We start from the raw sequence: 20,175 nt of genomic DNA, 5'->3' as shown, positions 1-20,175 counted from the left end.
AAATATTGTGGACTTTTGGCATTCTTGAATGCTAGTATGTGTGCAGGACTGTTCATATCTTTGGTGAGAACAGTGTCAGATTTGGCCGCGTGCATATGTTTGGTCAAATAGTATTCTGTTTCTCCAGTTAAAAACGGTTTACAAGTGTAAACAACTTTCTTGCAAGCTTCTAGGGCAGAGTAGACCATTCAACCTCTTGTGCCAGTCACTTAAATCATGGCAGATGCCCTTCTTTAGACTTTCGAGACACAGCGCGGAAACAGACCCTTCGACCCACCGAGTCCACGCCAACTAGCGAACATTATCCTGCACATTAGGAATGATTTACAATGTTACCAAAAGCCAATTAACCTACAAACCTGTAAGTCTTTGCAGTGTGAGAGGAAAGCGGAGCACCCAGAGAAATTCTACGCAGTCACAGGGAGAACATACAAACTCCGGACAGACAGCACCCATAGTCAGGATTGAACCCTGGTCTCTGGTGCCGTAAGGCAGCAGCTCCACCACTGAGATACTTTCCCAACTTGATTCCAGCCCTTACCTAACAATAAAAAGTCCTTCAATCTCAGCCCTCAATTTTTCAATCGCCTGTGCCAACTGTGTGGGGGAAAATGAGTTTCAGATTTCCTCAATGACTTATAATTCCATAAATACCCGGTACATCTACACACATGAGTAGCCACAGATGACATGTCTCAAGAAGGGTCTCAACCCGAAACGTCACCCATTCCTTCTCTCCAGAGATGCTGCCTGTCCTACTGAGTTACTCCAGCATTTTGTGTCTATCTTCGGTGTGAACCTTGGATGTGGGTTTCAACACATTGCTTAACAATGTGAATTTTATAGCTGAATCCATTTCTATCTCACCAAAAATAAACATTTTCAGCAGTGTAGTAGATATTGATCAGAAACAGCAATTCGGTGGGATTTGTTACCTCTTTGATTCAAGGAAATTAAGAATTGGCAGCAACCCGATTGTTGTGTTGACTGAAATAACAAACATCATTGGTAACCCAAACTGGATCCTTTTTTTGTCTCTCACATCATTCTTCAGGATGTGGGGCTGTAAGCTTCAGGAAAGCGATGACACAAGGGAACGTGAAAGGGTGTGCACACTAATTTCTTGTGCATGTTGAAGGTTTGGAGAATTGGATTATTAAGTCATATGGGAAGCAGAGGGCGATGTGGTGTTAAAATGGAGTCTCAAACATAATCGTATTGAATGGCTGAGCAATGGGCAAGGGGCTGATTGTCCCTTTCCTTTTTTTTCACGTACAACCAGCTAATTGCTTCCTTTCCACAAACTAACTAGGTCTTTTCAGCTTATTGACCTGGTATCTAGTGTTTTATATTTTAAAGCAGAAATTGTGGAAAATCCGATTATTCCAATTCTGCATGGCACTAGTGGAATTATTTGCCACAGAAGGCTGTAGAGACCAAGTCAATGGATATTTTTAAGGCAGAGATAGATAGATAGATTCTTGATTAATGCGGGTGTCAGGTTATTGGGAGAAGGCAGGAGAATGGGGTTAGGAGGGAGAGATAGATCAGCCATGATTGAATGGCAGAGTAGACTTGATGGGCAGAATGGCCTAATTCTGCTCATATTTCTTATGACCTTATTCTAAAATATCTGTGCTGACATACTAAATGTTTTTAGTTTATTGTTGCATGTACTGAGCTACAGTGAAAAGCTTTTGTTGCGTGCTATCCAGTCAGCGGAAAGACTATACATGATTACAATCGAGCCATCCACAGTGGACAGATACGTGTTAAAGGGAATACCGATTAGTGCAAGATAAAGTCCGATTCAAGATAGTCCGAGGGACTCTAGTGAGGTAGATAGTATGTCAGGACCGCTCTCTAGTTGGTGGTAAGAGGATTCAGATGCCAAATGACAGCTGGGAAGAAACTGTCCCTGAATCTGAAGGTGTGTGTTATAAGGCGGTTTCTTATGTTATAATTCAAGAGGTGTTTCATTGTCTGTAAACCTTTTGGCATCGCATGAGAAAGTAAAAGGAACCTCAGGGGTGCCAGATTTTCTCCTTTGTACCATGAATGCGATAAAGATGTCTTAACATAGGGACACATACATTTAAAACTTTTATAGTCAAACAGAAACAGTGTTGATTTATAAGGCCTTCCCTTGCCTCAAGTTCCCTTCCCTCTACTTTCAGTCTAATGAAGGATCCCGACCCAAAACGTCACCCATCCTTTTTCTCCAGAGAAACTGCCCAACCAGCTGAGTTACTCCAGCACTTTGTGTCTATCTTTGGTATTTTCCAGCATCTGCAGACACTTTCTACACAGTGTTTATTTATATTGTTCTCTGCATACTTTGTTACTCTAAAAATTTCTCCGGATGTGGGACTACCACACATCACTCCCAGTTCAGGACAGGGGTAAAATGTTCTCGATTCTCATTTAAGGAACGGGCTGACAAAGTCATGCTTGTCCTGTACGGAGAAAGGTCATGTTTACAAAGTTGATCAAGGTAAACTATTCTCAAAGGCAAAGGATTCACATACCAGTGCATCGAATTGAAAGTCAGGAACAAGAAAGATACTTTCTTCACACAAAGGGTTGGCTCATAAGCAGCATATTTGTGGTTAATGCGGTGGAATTGTTCACTTAATTACAGGGAAACTAACTGAAGGAGGGTTTGGTTTGAAGGGGTAAGTGGGAAAAGCATAACAAACTGTGCAAGATAATTTGTGTAGCAGATGCTGGTTTACACCGAAGATAGACACTCAGCGAGACGGGCAGCGTCTCTGGAGAGAAGGAACGGGTGACGCTTTGGGTCAAGACCCATCGTGGACCCTTCTTCATAATAAAGATAATTTAATGAAAATAGGAGAATCTTTCAATTAAATATTTCTGAGTGATCAGGACATCAAATCCAGTTGAGGAGATTAAGTGCCCTGCCTTCTTCCTTTCATTCTCATTTCTGAGTCATGAAAGTGATTAGTTAAATGTGTAGGGCAAACAGGGTCAAAGATTCATACTTGATATTGAAATATCTCCATGGTTCTCATCCTCAGAGTTCAGCAACCGACCCAGCCCCTCCTTCGTCGCCACATCCCGGTCAGACACCTCCAGAGGGAGCGGGTCCATGGAGCCTTCTCGTGGTGGGGATAATAGCCATGATATGCCAGCTGGCAACTCCGATCCATGGGCCACACCAGCGGCCATGGGAGAATACCTACCAAAGGAGGAGGAGGAGAGTGTCCAGGATAGTCCAGCACAAAATGCTTTCAAGAGTCTTTCAAGGGGCACTAGGGAGGTTGGCCAGTATAGAAATTCTGTGTTTGGTTGCCATCAGCTAGAGGGAGATGTTGGGGATGATCTTGCTTCCAAATTCTTGGAGCTGCAGCAGGAAGGTTTTCACATCCTGCACAGGGATTTGATGCAGCTGCAAGAAACCTTAGGAGGAGGAATCAGTAGCTTTTCCCGCAAACTGGCCAAGAGGCTGGTCAGAATGTCCAATCAAATGTCCATCTTGGTGGAGCTCCTGCGTAATATTAACACCGCATTGGAGCCCAGTCCCACCGCGCAGATTTCAGTAGCCTGTCAAACCACCGGTCAGGAGGTTCAGGACCCTTCTGAGACGGCGCCTTCCCACATCACCACAGAGCAAGTTGGGCCAAAGCCCGCGAACAGCATGGCGTCTAGCCCTCCCTCTCTGACCGCCACACTTAGGAAACGACGTCCGTCCACGGTAACCAAGAGCGAAGAGAAACAATCAAAAGTAGTTAGAATGGCCGTTTGAGAGCGGACTGTTGACTGCTTGTCTGGAATGTTGAAATTGTTGCTCAGACGAAGAAATCTGTATGATAACCAGTTATTTTAGCAGTTGTTTTTGTTAACTTGATACTTTTTTAATTTAGGGAAGGGAAAGGTATTTTATTTGGTAAGGTAGTTTGGCCGTGTTTGCCGTAGCGTGTTGATGTTTTGTTCCGTGTTGAAAGCAGAGAATGTGCAAGAATATCTTTGGGTGCCAGATTGTTGAGGTCTCCAATCTGTTTGTTAGTTCACAGAAGTGTGCATGAGAATGGAATATCTTAGGACAAAGTTTGTTTACTTCTATTTGGAACTGTTGAGTTTCTGTTTCCTATTAGAAGCCACTTAAATTTCCTTTTTTTTAAACAGGGGATGGGTGGCAGTGTTGAGGGAAATGTAAACCCGCAAAGTGCTAAAAAGGAAACCACAAGGCAATAGTATAACGCTCTTATGCATTATCTCACAGATGGCCGGAATGACTTGAAAATAGTAGTGAGTTTGACTATCTGAATTGTGCCTGCATTGTAGAGATAATGAACAAGAAGGTGAATCGCCCATATTGCACTAGTACAATTCTGGGGGCTGATTCCTTAGAAAAAGCCTCAAGATAAGCCATAAGCCACCTGTTTCTTCTGGACCGTTGATAGATGTATGGAGTCTGGTGCAGGGAGAACGGGGTGGGGGGAGGGGGGGGGGGGTAGCAGAGAGAGAATGGGGAGAGCAGAGAGTAAATGGGGTGTGAAAATGAAGAGCAAATAAATACCAGTTTTGTGTTTCCACATGTGAAACAATAAATAGTCCTGCCTATGCAATCCATTAGTTTTGTGTTATTTTTCTTGTCACACCATCCACATACAATGCATACATACGCGTCCTAGGTGAAAAGCGGAACAAAGCAATTATTTCCAGTGGGAAATCCCATGTGCCGATTGAAGCAAGGACCTGGCGTAATGTCTTGCATACTTGGGACCGCATTGAGCCTTCAGATAAACACTGAAGGGCGGCATGGTGGCACAGCTGTAGAGTTACTGCCTTACAGCGCCAGAGACCCGGGTTCGATCCTGACCACCGGTGCTTGCCTGTGCGGAGTTCGTACGTTCTCCCTGTGACCTGCTTGGGTTTTCTCCGAGATCTTCGGTCTCGTCCCACACTCCACAAAGACGTAGGTTAATTGGCTTGGTATAAATGTAAAATTGTCCGTAGCGTGTGTAGAATAGCGTTAGTGTGCGGGGATCGCTGGTCGTGTGCGGACTCAGTGGGCCAAAGGGCCTGTTTCTATGCTGTAGGAAAAAAACTGCAGATGCTGGTCTAAATCGAAGGCAGCCACATAATGCTGGAGTAACTCAGCGGGTCAGGCAGCATCTCGGGAGAGAAGTTTCCATGTCTGTTTCCATGCTGTGTCTCTAACCTAAATTAACCAAAAGTAGTAGTTCTGCTAGTGCATTCATGCATAGACCCAATAGTGCATCCTATAAATCTGTGATTTGCAATGGAGGTATTTAGTGAAGGAGAAGAAACACTCAGTCGGGGGTGGATTGCTGTCATACGTCTTGGAAATGCAACATACAATTCGGATGAAGTCCACTGCATGTTGGGGGAGAGGTGACGGTGCCTTGAAGACAAAATAAAATAATAAAATGAGGAAGACAATGCCCGGTCGATCGAGGGTGCTGACCTCCCCACCATCAATGGGGTGTATAGGAAGTCCTGCCTCAAAAAGGCAGGTCACCCTGGCCACCCTCTCATCTCACTTTAGCCATTGGGAAGAAGTTACAGGAGTCTTCAACCCATGACCAAAGATACTAGAGGAACAAGGTGGACCACTCCGTTGAAATCGCGTATACTGAAGTGTAGTACGCAAAGGAGCGTAATGTCCGCCATTTTAGTAGGCCATGCCCGCCGTTCGCTGTGCCTCTCGCAGTGTACTCGGTGTTTTAGGGGAAGAGTATGTGTGATGATACCATTAAAATAAAGAATATATCTCATCTATCAATTCACAGATTTTTGTTATTTTTCTTTTTAAATGTTTCTGCAAGTTTCTGCCTACTAAAATGGCGCCGTGACCTACTACGGTCTTTAGGATCGAGTGGTCTATCTTGTTCCTCTGGTATCTTTGCCCATGACATCCAAATTCCAGAACAGATTCTTGCCTACAACCATCTGGCTATTTTAAGAAAATAACTGCAGATGCTGGTACAAATCGAAGGTATTTATTCACAAAATGCTGGAGTAACTCAGCAGGTCAGGCAGCATCTCAGGAGAGAAGGAATGGGTGACGTTTCGGGTCGAGACCCATCAAGCTATTAAATAGAAACACCAAGTAGACTTCAAACTGAATTGTCTTGGTTTGCCCTAGGGACTCAGGGGCTTTTGTTTTGTTTTGCACTTATATTGGGGTTTATTATTTATTTAACTTTTGTTTTGTTATGTTATTTATTGAGTACTCTGTTGACCGACGTTATGTGCTGCTGCAAGTAAGAATTTTATTGTTCCGTTTCGGTACATCTGACAATTATGAGATAGATAGATTCTTGATTAGTGCGGATGTCGAGGGTTATGGGGAGAAGGCAGGAGAGCGGGGTTGAGAGGGAGAGATAGATCAGCCATGATTGAATGGCGGAGTAGACTAGATGGGCCGAATGGCCTAATTCTGCTCCTATCACTTATGAAATTAAACATAGACTCTTGCAAAATAAGCACATTTTAAAAATGGGGGTGGGGCGGGGAAGAGCAAAAATTGAGGTGAGATAGGTAAAAATGACAAATATCTAATTGTTTCATAACTAAAGAAATTATTTTCGTGAGTTATCTGGCAAAATTGCTTTAAATTTAAGATCAGTATGTAACTGAATTAGTGCCTAAGCAGGGCGGCACGGTGGCGCAGCGGTAGAGTTGCTGCCTCACAGCGTCAGAGATCCGGGTTCGATCCTGGCTATGGGTGCTGTCTGTACGGAGTTTGTACGTTCTGCCCGTGACCTGGGTGGGTTTTCTCAGAGATTTCTGGTTTCCTCCCACACTCCAAAGACGTGCAGGTTTGTAGGTTAATTGGCTTGGAGTAAATTTAAAAAAATTATCCCTAGTGTGCGTAGGATAGTGTGAGTGTGCGGGGATCGCTGGTCGGCACAGACGCGGTGGTCCGCAGGGCCTGTTTCCGCGCTGTATCTCTAAACTAAGCTAAACGCCGTACTGAAGTCAGAAGTCTGGCAAGAATGTAGGTCGCCAAATGCAATGACTTTTGCCAACGGGAGGTTAACCCTGCCACTCCTGTAACCAGTGGCAGCTTATTATCTGAATGGTGTCAAGTTAGGAAAAGGGGACGTACAACGAGATCTGGGTGTCCTAGTGCATCAGTCACTGAAAGAAAGCATGCAGGTACAGCAGGCAGTGAAGAAAGCCAATGGAATGTTGGCCTTCATAACAAGAGGAGTTGAGTTGTACAGGGCCCTAGTGAGACCACACCTGGAGTACTGTGTGCAGTTTTGGTCTCCAAATTTGAGGAAGCATATTCTTGCTATTGAGGGCGTGCAGTGTAGGTTTACTAGGTTAATTCCCGGAATGGCGGGACTGTCATATGTTGAAAGACTGGAGCGGCTAGGCTTGTATACACTGGAATTTAGAAGGATGAGAGGGGATCTTATCGAAACATATAAGATTATTAAGGGGTTGGACACGTTAGAAGCAGGAAACATGTTCCCAATGTTGGGGGAGTCCAGAACCAGGGGCCACAGTTTAAGAATAAGGGGTCGGCCATTTAGAATGGAAATGAGGAAAAACCTTTTCAGTCAGAGAGTTGTGAATCTGTGGAATTCTCTGCCTCGGAAGGCAGTGGAGGCCAATTCTCTGAATGCATTCAAGAGAGAGCTAGATAGAGCTCTTAAGGATAGCGGAGTCAGGGGGTATGGGGAGAAGGCAAGAACGGGGTACTGATTGAGAATGATCAGCCATGATCACATTGAATGGTGGTGCTGGCTCGAGGGGCCGAATGGCCTACTCCTGGCACCTATTGTCTATTGTCTATGACCAGTAATAGAGGCAGCACCGCACTGTTGATTATTAGTTCAAGGGTTGAATAAACGCAGCCAAACACAGAGCAATATCCCCAGGTGTTGGAGAAGCAGGGTCCAAAATGGAGGGTGTGTTAATGGGTGTTTGTACGTTCTCCCCATGACCCCGTGGGTTTTCTCTGGGTTTTCCCCCACACTCCAAAGACGTACAGCTATGTAGGGTAATTGGCTTGGTATAATTGCAAATTGTCCCTAGTGTGTGTCGGATAGTGTTAGTGTACGAGGATCGCAGGTCGGCGTGGACCCGGTGGGCTGAGGTGTCTGTTTCCACGTTGTATCTCTAAACAAAATAAACTAAATAATTTTATTTAGTCTGAAGGAGGGTCTCCACCCAAAACGTCACCAATTCCATCTCTCCAGAGATGCCGCCTGAACCGCTGAGTTACTCCACCATCCTGTGTCTATCTTCGATTTGAACCAGCATCTGTAGTTCTTTCCTACACATTAATAATTTTGTATTCAGTATCCTTTGCTAATTCTTACCAAATGGACCACTGCAGTAAACAAACAATGTTTAAGATTGCAACGCCATTGCACCCTCACCACCAACCACTGGCCACGAGAGTGTTGTATGTTTTGATTAGACATATTAATGCTCTTCCATGTCAAATATCTAATTTCCTGCAAGTATAAAAGATCGAAAACTTATATGGCAGAGATGAACAATGGACGGCTTGCACAAGGTAGACACAAAATGCTGGAGTAACTCAGTGGGTCAGGCAGCATCTCGGGAGAGAAGGAATGGGTGACGTTTCGGGTCGAGACCCTCCTTCAGACTGATGTCAGGGGAGGGGGCGGGAAAAAGATTGAATGTAGTCGGAGACAGGAAGACTAGTGGGAGAACTGGGAAGGGGGAGGGGATAGAGAGGGAAAGCTGGGACTATGAAGTTGGAGAAGTCAATGTTCATACCGCTGGGGTGTGAGCTGCCCAAGCGAAATATGAGGTGCTGTTCCTCCAATTTGCGCTGGGCCTCACTCTGACGATGGAGGAGGCCCAGGACGGAAAGGTCAGACTGGGAATGGGAGGGGGAGTTGAAGTGCTGAGCCACCGGGAGATCAGGTATTTATTCACAAAATGCTGGGGTAACTCAGCAGGTCAGGCAGCATCTCAGGAGAGAAGGAATGGGTGACGTTTCGGGTCGAGACCCTTCTTCAGACTGATGTCAGGGGGGCGGGACAACGGAAGGATATAGGTGGAGACAGGAAGATAGAGGGAGATCTGGGAAGGAGGAGGGGAAGAGAGGGACAGAGGAACTACCTAAAGTTGGAGAAGTCGATAATTTTCATACCCCTGGGCTGCAAGCTGCCCAGGCGAAATATGAGGTGCTGTTCCTCCAATTTCCGGTGGGCCTCACTATGGCACTGGAGGAGGCCCATGACAGGAAGGTCAGACTGGGAGTGGGAGGGGGAGTTGAAGTGCTGAGCCACAGGGAGATCAGGTATTTGTGCAGCCTGCAAATGCTGCTCCTTCCAGACTAAGTTTCCTGTGGTGCACGATTCAACATGTGTGCAGATGACAGAGGCTAAGACCCATGGGGAAGCTAGTGATAATTCGATAAAATAAGAAAAATATATTTTGAAAAACTCAGTCTGGCGACCCCAGATTTTAAAGTACTAGACGATATGTCAAAACTAAGAATAATCCTTGGCGAAGGAAATATGGCATATCTTGGCGCACAATACGTAACAGCATGCCACAACCTGAGAGACAGTGAATGACCAACATGTACACATACACTCATACATAAATTGACACTAAGGAAATTAATATCGACCTGCTAAACTTAGAAACATAGAAACATAGAAAATAGGTGCAGGAGTAGGCCATTTGGCCCTTCGAGCCTGCACCGCCATTCAATATGATCATGGCTGATCATCCAACTCAGTATCCCGTACCTGCCTTCTCTCCATACCCCCTGATCCCTTTAGCCACAAGGGCCACATCTAACTCCCTCTTAAATATAGCCAATGAACTGGCCTCAACTACCTTCTGTGGCAGAGAATTCCACAGATTCACCACTCTCTGTGTGAAAAAAAACGTTCTCATCTCGGTCCTAAAAGACCCCCTTATCCTTAAACTGTGACCCCTTGTTCTGGACTTCCCCAACATCGGGAACAATCTTCCTGCATTTAGCCTGTCCAACCCCTTAAGAATTTTGTAAGTTTCTATAAGATCCCCCCTCAATCTTCTAAATTCCAGCGAGTACAAGCCGAGTCTATCCAGTCTTTCTTGATATGAAAGACCTGCCATCCCAGGAATCAATCTGGTGAACCTTCTCTGTACTCCCTCTATGGCAAGAATGTCTTTCCTCAGATTAGGAGACCAAAACTGTACGCAATACTCCAGGTGTGGTCTCACCAATGCCCTGTACAACTGCAGCAGAACCTCCCTGCTCCTATACTCAAATCCCCTCGCTATGAATGCCAACATACCAAACTTGCTACCTTTCTGTACTGTTTACAACTGCAAGAACGAGTAGCAATCGATAAAAGACTATAAATGTATTGCGTGTATATATATATATATATATATATATACAGGGGCATATCGACCCATGCATTGTGTACTTGCTTTTATATTCATGCATTTTAAATATGTATGTTATGTTCTATACTTTGGCAATATAATGATGTATCTTATGCCAATAAAGTATTTTAAATTGAAATTGAAATTGAAAATTGATAAACAAACCCTTCCGTGCTTGGTGATCCTGTGTCCTCGAAAGAATGGATATGGCATGTTGCCTGCTTTGCCAGGACAGCTGCTGCTTGCTTTGTGCAGTTTAACACTGTGAACTGCCTTATGATGTCAATCGCTGCAACCGGTGAAGCTCAAATGCTAGTTTGTTTTGTCTATTGTTTTGTCTATTGTGCCTCTCAAACTTACCATACTGCTCCAAATCACTTATTTACTTCATCGTCTGTATCCATTGTTCAAGATGTGGACTCTGGTACATCGGCGAGACCAGACGCAGACTGGGCGATCGTTTCGCTGAACACCTTCGCTCAGCCCGCCTGATCTCCCGGTTGCCAAACACGTTAATTCCCCCTTCCCCATTCCCACACTGACCTTTCTGTGCTGGGCCTCCTCCATTGTCAGAGTGAGGTTAATCGCAAATTGGAGGAACAGCATCTCATAGAGCTCTAGGGGCTAGTGGGATCAAGGGATATGGGGAGAAGGCAGGCACGGGTTACTGATTGTGGATGATCAGCCATGATCACAATGAATGGTGGTGCTGGCTCGAAGGGCCAAATGGCCTCCTCCTGCACCTATTTTCGATGTTTCTATGACACAGTGCAGAGGTGGAACTCACTGGATTTCTTGTACAGTTTCTGTAGTGGCTGAACTCTGCTTCATTGCTACTGGCAGAGAGAAAGGTTAGACTCATCTCCACTGCTATGTGTGGCTGAACTTGTCTCTATAATTGTGAGTGGGACTAAAATGATTTTCTCAGCTAATTATGAGGTTAGCCTGGATATAATGACTGCCACTTCAAGCGTGGTGAGGAGCTTCCCTGTCTCTCCATCCCTCCCTCTTCCTTGCTCTCCGACCTGTCTGACTGTTCCCTCAATCAGTACCCCGTTCCTGCCTTCCCCCCATACCCCCTGACTCCGCTATCCTTAAGAGCTCTATCTACCTCTCTCTTGAATGCATTCAGAGAATTGGCCTGCAGAGAATTCCACAGTTTCACAACTCTCTGACTGAAAAGGTATTTCCTCATCTCCGTTCTAAATGGCCTACCCCTTATTCTTAAACTGTGGCCCCTTGTTCTGGACTCCCCCAACATTGGGAACATGTTTCCTGCCTCTAACGTGTCCAACCCCTTAATAATCTTATACGTTTCAATAAGATCCCCTCTCATCCATCTAAATTCCAGTGTATACAAGCCTAGTCGCTCCAGTCTTTCAACATATGACAGTCCCGCCATTCCGGGAATTAACCTAGTAAACCTACGCTGCACGCCTTCAATAGCAAGAATATGCTTCCTCAAATTTGGAGACCAAAACTGCACACAGTACTCCAGGTGCGGTCTCACTAGGGCACTGTACAACTGCAGAAGGACCTCTTTGCTCCTACACTCAACTCCTCTTGTTATGAAGGCCAACATTCCATTGGCTTTCTTCACTGCCTGCTGTACCTGCATGCTTCCTTTCAGTGACTGATGCACTAGGACACCCAGATCTCGTTGTACGTCCCCTTTTCCTCTTTCCGATCTTAGTTTAGTTTAGTTTAGGTTAGAGATACAGTGCGGAAACAGGCCCTTTCAGCCCACTGGGTCCGCGCCGACCAGCGATCCCTGCACATTAACACTATCCTACACCCACTAGGGACAATTTTTACATTTGCCCAGCCAATTAACCTGCATACCTGCACATCTTGTCTTCGGAGTGTGGGAGGAAACTGAAGATCTCGGAGAAAGCCCACGCAGGTCACGGGGAGAACGTGCAAACTCCATACAGACAGCACCCGTGGTCGGGATGGAACCCGGGTCTCCGGCACTGCATTCGCTGTAAGGCAGCAACTCTACCGCTGCGCCACCGTGCCGCCCGACGTGTGAATGTGTGAAAACAGGGCAAAGGGAATGGAGATCGAGGAAAATGTAGAATAGATCATTGTTTGCGGGGGGAAGGTAACAACAAAGCAAACAGGTACAATGTAGTCGGAGACAGTAAGTCAAGTCAAGTCAAGTCAATTTTATTTGTATAGCACATTTAAAAACAACCCACGTTGACCAAAGTGCTGTACATCTGATTAGGTACTAAGGAAAAAATGAAACATACAAACACACAAACATAACAGCACATACAAAACAGTTCACAGCGCCTCCTCAATGGGCCTCAAACGCTAGGGAGTAGAAATAGGTTTTGAGCCTGGACTTAAAGGAGTCGATGGAGGGGGCAGTTCTGATGGGGAGAGGGATGCAGTTCCACAGTCTACGAGCTGCAACCGCAAAAGCGCGGTCACCCCTGAGCTTAAGCATAGACCGTGGGATAGTGAGTAGCCCCAAGTCGGCCGACCTGAGGGACCTGGAGTTAGAGAGGGGGGTTAGAAGATTTTTGATGTAGGGGGGAATGTCCATTTAGGGCTTTATATGTGAATAGGAGGAGCTTGAAGTTGATTCTGTACCGTACAGGGAGCCAGTGGAGAGAGGCCAGAATCGGCGTGATGTGGTCCCTTTTACGGGCACCCGTCAGGAGTCTCGCTGCGGCGTTTTGGACCAGTTGCAGGCGGGACAGGGAAGATTGGCTGATCCCAGTGTATAGGGAGTTGCAGTAGTCTAGGCGGGAGGAAATGAAAGCGTGAATGATTTTTTCAGTGTCGTCGAATTGGAGGAAAGGTTTGATTTTAGCTATGGTACGAAGTTGGAAGAAGCTGGCTTTTACCACTAGTAAGACTGGTGGGAGAACTGGGAAGGTGGAGGGATGGAGAGAGAGGGAAAGCAAGGGTTAGTTGAAGTTCGAGAAGTCAATGTTGTTACCTTCTTTCTCCCAGCTAACAATAATCTATCAGCATTTTTGGGTTTAAACCAGCATTTGCAGTTCCTACACATTACTACTGCTGTGGCATCTTTAACGTAGGCCTGAATGGACAAAAAGGGGCATTGTTTAAATCTCATTCAAAGTTCCCTGAGCTGTCAGCATAGATTACATGCTCGGGTCCCAGAGTGGGAATTAAACCCATGACCTTCCAATTCAATTATGGGAACTGTTACACACTGAGCCCATCCTTATGAGAGCTACTCCAGAGTGCTGGAGTGGCTCAGCGGGTCAGGCAGCATCTCAGGAGCCCATCCGTGCAATATTTAGACAGGATCATTTTTAGTCGGACTGGAACAAATTTTTAAAAATGCGAATGTACAACAATAAGTCAGCCGCACGGTGGTGCAGCGGTGGAGCTGCTGCCTTAAAGCGCCAGAGTCCCGGGTTAGATCCTAATTACGGGTGCCGTCTGTACGGAGTTTATACATTCTCCCCGTGACCATTCTCCCTGTGTGCTCCAGTTTCCTTCCACACTTCAAACATGGACAGGTTTGTAGGTTAATCGGCTTTGGTTAAAAAAATTGTAAATTGTCCCCAGTGTGTGGGGTGCATAATTCATTTAAAGTTCATAAATTAATTAGTTCCAGGAGCAGAATTAGGCTATTCGGCCCATCAAGTCTACTCCGCCATTCAATCATGGCTGATCTATGTTTCCCTCTCAACCCCATTCTCCTGCCTTCTCCCCGTAACCTCCCGACACCCGTGCTAACCAAGCTATATGGAACGAGCTGTTGTTGAGGCAGGTACTGCCTATCACAATGTTTAAGACACAGGTACATGGATAGGACAGGTTTGGAGGGATATGGGCCAATCTCCCATCTCCGCCTTAAAATTTCCAATTTGCCAATCTCCGCCTTAAAAATATTGACCATTGACTTGGCCTCCACAGCCGTCTTTGGCAAAGAATTACACAGATTCACCACCCTCTGACGAAAGAAATTCCTCCTCATCTTCTTTCTGAAGGTACGCCCTTTTATCCTGAGGATATGGCCACTGGTCCTAGAATCTCCCACATCACATCCACTCTATCCAGATCTTTCAGTATTCGGTAAGTTTCAATGAGGTCCCCCCCCTCATCCTTCTAAACTCCAGCGAGGACAGGCCCAGTGCCGACAAACGTTCGTCATACGTGAACCCACTGATTCCCGGGATCATTCTCGTAAACCTCCTCTGTACCCTCTCAAACAACGCTAGCACAGCCTTCCTCAGATACGGGGCCCAAAGCTGCTCACTATAGGGCAGTCACGGTGGCGCAGCGGTAGAGTTGCCGCCTTACAGCGAATGCAGCGCCGGAGACCCGGGTTTGATCCCGACTATGGGCGCTGTCTGTAAGGAGTTTGCACGTTCTCCCCGTGACCTGCGTGGGTTTGCTCCGAGATCTTTGGTTTTCTCCCACACTCCATAGATGTACAGGTTTGTTGGTTAATTGGCTTGGTAAATGTAAAAATTGTCCCTAGTGGGTGTCGGATAGCGTTGATCCGCGATAGCGGGGATCGCTGGTCGGCACAGACTCGGTGGGCCGAAGGGCCTGTTTCCCTGCTGTATTTCTAAACTAAACTAAATCTAAATGAGGTCTGACCAGCGCCTTGTAGAGCCTCAGCATTACATCCGAAGAGTGGAGACCCAGCAGATAACAATATCATTCCATGCCTTCATAATGAGAGGATTTCAGTACAGGAGTAAAGAGGTTCCTCTGCAGTTGTACAGGGCCCTGGTGAGACCACATCTGGAGTATTGTGTACAGGTTTGGTCTCCTAATTTGAGGAAGGACATCCTTGTAATTGAGGCAGTTCAGCATAGGTTCACGAGATTGATCCCTGGGATGGCGGGACTGTCATATGAGGAAAGATTAGGCTTGTATTCACTGGAGTCTAGAAGGATGAGAGGGGATCTTATAGAGACGTATAAAAATTATAAAAGGACTGGACAAGCTAGATGCAGGAAAAATGTTCCCAATGTTGGGGGAGTCCAGAACCAGGGGCCACACACACACACAGTCTTAGAATAAAGGGGAGGCCATTTAAAACTGAGGTGAGAAGGAACTTTTTCACCCAGAGAGTTGTGAATCTGTGGAATTCTCTGCCACAGAGGGCAGTGGAGGCCAAATCATTGGATGGATTTAAGAGAGAGTTAGATAGAGCTCTAGGGGCTAGTGGAATCAAGGGATATGGGGAGAAGGCAGGCACGGGTTACTGATTGTGGACGATCAGCCATGATCACAATGAATAGTGGTGCTGGCTGGAAGGGCCGAATGGCCTCCTCCTGCACCTATTTTCTATGTTTCTATGCAAAATAAAAGCATCAATCTCATACAGAGTCACAGCCATCTGCTGGTTGTAGCATGGAGCTGAACCAGTTTTTAGCAGAAAACTACACTGCTGTTTTTGACGAAAATTAAATCATTGAGCAAGAAGGAAAATCCAACTGTATTTTGATCTCTTTCACCAACATTCACGAGGATGTTGCCAGGACTAGAGGGTGTGAGCTACAGGGAGAGGTTGAGCAGGCTGGGTCTCTATTCCACAGAGCGCAGGAGAATGAGGGGTGATCTTATAGAGGTGTACAAAATCACGAGAGGAATAGATCGGGTAGACGCACAGAGTCTCTTACCCAGAGTAGGGGAATCGAGGACCAGAGGACATAGGTTCAAGGTGAAGGGGAAAAGATTTAATAGGAATCCGTGGGGTAATTTTTTCACACAGAGGGTGGTGGGTGTATGGAACAAGCTGCCAAAGGAGGTAGTTGAGGCTGGGACTATCCCATCGTTTAAGAAACAGTTGGACAGGTACATGGAGGGTTCTGGACCAAATGCAGGCAAGTGGGACTAGGGTAGCTGGGACATTGTTGGCTGGTGTGGGCGAGTTGGGCCGAAGGGCCTGTTTCCACGCCGTATCACTCGATGACTCTATGAAGAAAGCTAATGGCTTGTTGGCCTTTATGACAAGGGGAGTTGAGTATAGGAGCAAAGAGGTCCTTCTGCAGTTGTGCAGGGCCCTAGTGAGACCGCACGTGGAGTACTGTGTGCACTTTTGGTCTCCAAATTTGAGGAAGGACATTCTTGCTATTGAGGGAGTGCAGCGTAGGATCAAGTCAAGTCAATTTTATTTGTATAGCACATTTAAAAACAACCCACGTTGACCAAAGTACTGTCACTAGGTTAATTCCCGGTATGGCGGGACTGTCGTACGTTGAAAGACCAGGAGCGACTAGGCTTGTATACACTGGAATTTAGAAGGATGAGAGGGAATCTTATTAAAACATATAAGATTATTAAGGAATTGGACACGCTAGAGGCAGGAAACATGTTCCCAATGTTGGGGGAGTCCAGAACAAGGGGCCACAGTTTAAGAATAAGGGGTAGGCTATTTAGAACTGAGATGAGGAAAAACATTTTCAGTCAGAGAGTTGTGAATCTGTGGAATTCTCTGCCTCAGAAGGCAGTGGAAGCCAATTCTCTGGATGCTTTCAAGATAGTTCTTAAAAATAGTGGAATCAGGGGGTATGGGGAGAAGGCAGGAATGGGGTACTGATTGTGAATGATCAGCTGTGATCACATTGAATGTGGCTCGAAGGGCCGAATGGCCTACATCTGCACCTATTGTTTGTTGTAGGTATGTAGGTTAATTGACTGGGTAAATGTAAAAAATGTCCCTAGTGGGTGTAGGATAGTGTTAATGTACGGGGATCGCACGGCGGCACGGACTTGGAGGGCCGAAAAGGCCTGTTTCCGGCTGTATATATATGATGATATGATGATGATGATGACATGAAAACAAGCTCCAGATCCTCCCTGGCCTTTGACCGCTTGTACGTAAATGCTGGCGTTCCTTGTAATGCTGTCCAAGGTACAGCTCGCTGGAGTGAATAAGAAAACACTTGCTTTTCAATCCTGAGCAAACATGAAGGAGCTCGTACAAGTGTTTTTTCTGCCATGTCTTTGTGTTTCTGCGTTGAAATATGGCCTGGCCGCCAGGAAGGAAATGGCGCGGCAATTATGAATTCAGAGATCATTTCCTTTTTTGGATAGAAAAGGCATGTAGTTTGGTTTTTCTTAAACACAAAACCAAAATGTATTGCAGGAACAAATTTGTACATAGATGTTTTTGTTTTCAGTTTTTAAAAAAAAGTTTCCGCGCTGGAAACAAACAGGCCCTTCGGCCCACCGAGTCCGCGCCGACCAGTGATCCCTGCACACTAACACACAAAATCCTACACACACTGGGGGACAATTTACAATTACACCAAGCCAATGAACGCGACAAAAACCTGCACGTCTTTGGAGCGTGGGAGGAAACCGAAGATCTCGGGGAAAACCCACAAACTCCGCACGGACTGCAGCCGCAAACGCTGTAAGGCAGCAACTCTACCACTATAGAAACATAGAAAATAGGTGCAGGAGTAGGCCATTCGGCTCTTCGAGCCTGCACCACCATTCAATATGATCATGGGCGGCGCGGACTTGGTGGGCCGAAAAGGCCTGTTTCCGCGCTGTATCTGAAATATGAAAATAAATAAAATAATAATATGGCTGATCATCCAACTTAGTATCACGTACCTGCCTTATCTCCATACCCCCTGATCCCTTTAGCCACAAGGGCCACATCTAACTCCCTCTTAAATATAGCCAATGAACTGGCCTCAACTACCTTCTGTGTCAGAGAATTCTACAGATTCACCACTCTGTGTGAAAAAAAACGTTCTCATCTCGGTCCTAAAAGACTTCCCCCTTATCCTTAAACTGTGACCCCTTGTTCTGGACTTCCCCAACATCGGGAACAATCTTCCTTCATCTAGCATTTCCAACCCCTTAAGAATTTTGTAAGTTTCTATAAGATCCCCCCTCAATCTTCTAAATTCCAGCGAGTACAAGCCGTGCCGCCCTTAGGATGCTGCAAATTAATGTGGGTTGTTAATTAATTGCATCCATCCTATAACGAAGTGTTGTTTTGCTAGTGTTGAGGTTGCCCTTATTGTGTCTGAAAACTAATGCTGGATTAATACAGACCCTGTTCGCTCCAGCATGGCACAGTGCAACGTAAACAAGTAACGGAAAACGGGGAGGTAAAGAGAGAAGACTCTCAGAATTGCATCGGTCAAAGTCTATTTGCATTGCTAAAACACTCTTGCTATTGAGGGAGTGCAGCGTAGGTTCACCAGGTTAATTCCCGGGATGGCGGGACTGACATATGATGAAAGAATGGGTCGACTGGGCTTGTATTCACTAGAATTTAGAAGGATGAGAGGGCATCTTATAGAAACATGAATGTATAAGTTTATTGGCCATGTATGTGCACATACAAGGAATGTGCCTTGGTGCTCCGCTCACAAATGACAACACAAACACAGTTAACAATTAAGAATAAAGCATAAACACATCAAAACAATAAGGATACAACATTACGGTCTAGAGACTCCCCCACACTCACCACATTCAAAACATCGCTGAAGTCTCACCTGTTCAGTACTGCCTTCAACCACTGAAGGTCACCTCACCTACTGTCTCCTTTCTCTGTTCATTTATTTATTTACTTATTTATCTATTTATTAATTTCCCTATGTTCTCAAAATCTCTGTAAAGCGTCTTTGAGTATATGAAAAGCGCTATATAAATAAAATGTATTATTATTATTATTATTATTAAACACGTGGGTGAAAACATATAAAATTCTTAAAGGGATTGGACAGGCTAGATGCAGGAAAAATGTTCCCCATGTTGGGGGAGTCCAGATCCAGGGGCCACACAGTTTGAGAATAAGGGGTAGGCCATTTTTGGACTGAGATGAGGAAAAACATTTTTCATCCAGAGAGTTGTGAATCTGTGGAATTCTCTGCCACAGAGGGCAGTGGAGGCCAATTCACTGGATGTTTTCAAGAGAGAGTTAGATTTAGCTCTTAGGGCTAACGGAATCAAGGGATATGGGGAAAAAGCAGGAAAAGGGTACTGATTTTGAATGATCAGCCATGATCATATTGAATGGCTGGAAGGGCAGAATGGCCGACTCCTGCACCTATTTTCTGTTTCTATAACACATTCTTGTTACAACACAACATGATTAGCATTAGCATGATTAGCATTCAAAGATAGAAAAAGGTATGTATTTGTGTCTACCTTCGATTTAAACCAGCGTCTGCATTTTTTTTCCTACACATGATTAGCATTAATCTTTTTTGCTTTAGTATGAAATTCATTCAACCCACAGGATATTTGCTTTTCTCATGGGTTCACAATTGGAGACGGTGTGACAATAGACAATAGGAGTTGGCCATTCGGCCCTTCGAGCCAGCACCGCCATTTAATGTGATCATGGCTGATCATCCACAATCAGTGCCCCGTTCCTGCCCTCTCCTCATACCCCCTGACTCCTCTATCATTAAGAGCGCTGCACTAAGCTCTAGGATTTTCTCGCTGATTACCTCTAGTCTTCTTCAGAATGCTCCTCAGGTGCGGCTCGATGGCGCAGCGGGTAGAGCCACTGCCTCACAGCGCCGGAGACCCGGGTTCCCATCCCGACCACGGGTGCTTGTCTGTACGGAGTTTGTACGCTCTCCCCGTGACCTGCGTGGGTTTTCTCCGGGTGCTCCGGTTTCCTCCTGCACTCCAAAGGCGTGCGGGTTTGTAGGCTGATTGGCTTCGGTAAAAATTGCAAATTGTCTCTAGTCTCCGTACAGACAGCTGAGGATCCGTACTGAGGATCAAACCCAGGTCTCTGGCGCTGTGAGGCAGCAACTCTACCGCTGCGCCATTTTGCGGCAGTACCCCCCCCTGTAAAAAAAGGCTATTTACGAAATG

At 45.7% G+C, this 20,175-nt stretch overlaps 1 protein-coding gene across 1 annotated transcript in view; it reads left to right on the top strand.

Moving 5' to 3' along the window:
- Positions 1-20,175, top strand: part of LOC144609296 (zinc finger CW-type PWWP domain protein 1-like) — an 87,860-nt gene that overhangs the window by 19,105 nt on the left and 48,580 nt on the right. The window lies entirely within an intron of this gene.

The sequence above is a fragment of the Rhinoraja longicauda genome, chromosome 34 (genome assembly GCF_053455715.1).
Source record: "Rhinoraja longicauda isolate Sanriku21f chromosome 34, sRhiLon1.1, whole genome shotgun sequence".
Classification (NCBI taxonomy): Eukaryota; Metazoa; Chordata; class Chondrichthyes; order Rajiformes; family Arhynchobatidae; genus Rhinoraja; species Rhinoraja longicauda.
This window is presented reverse-complemented; position numbering and strand designations above follow the sequence as displayed.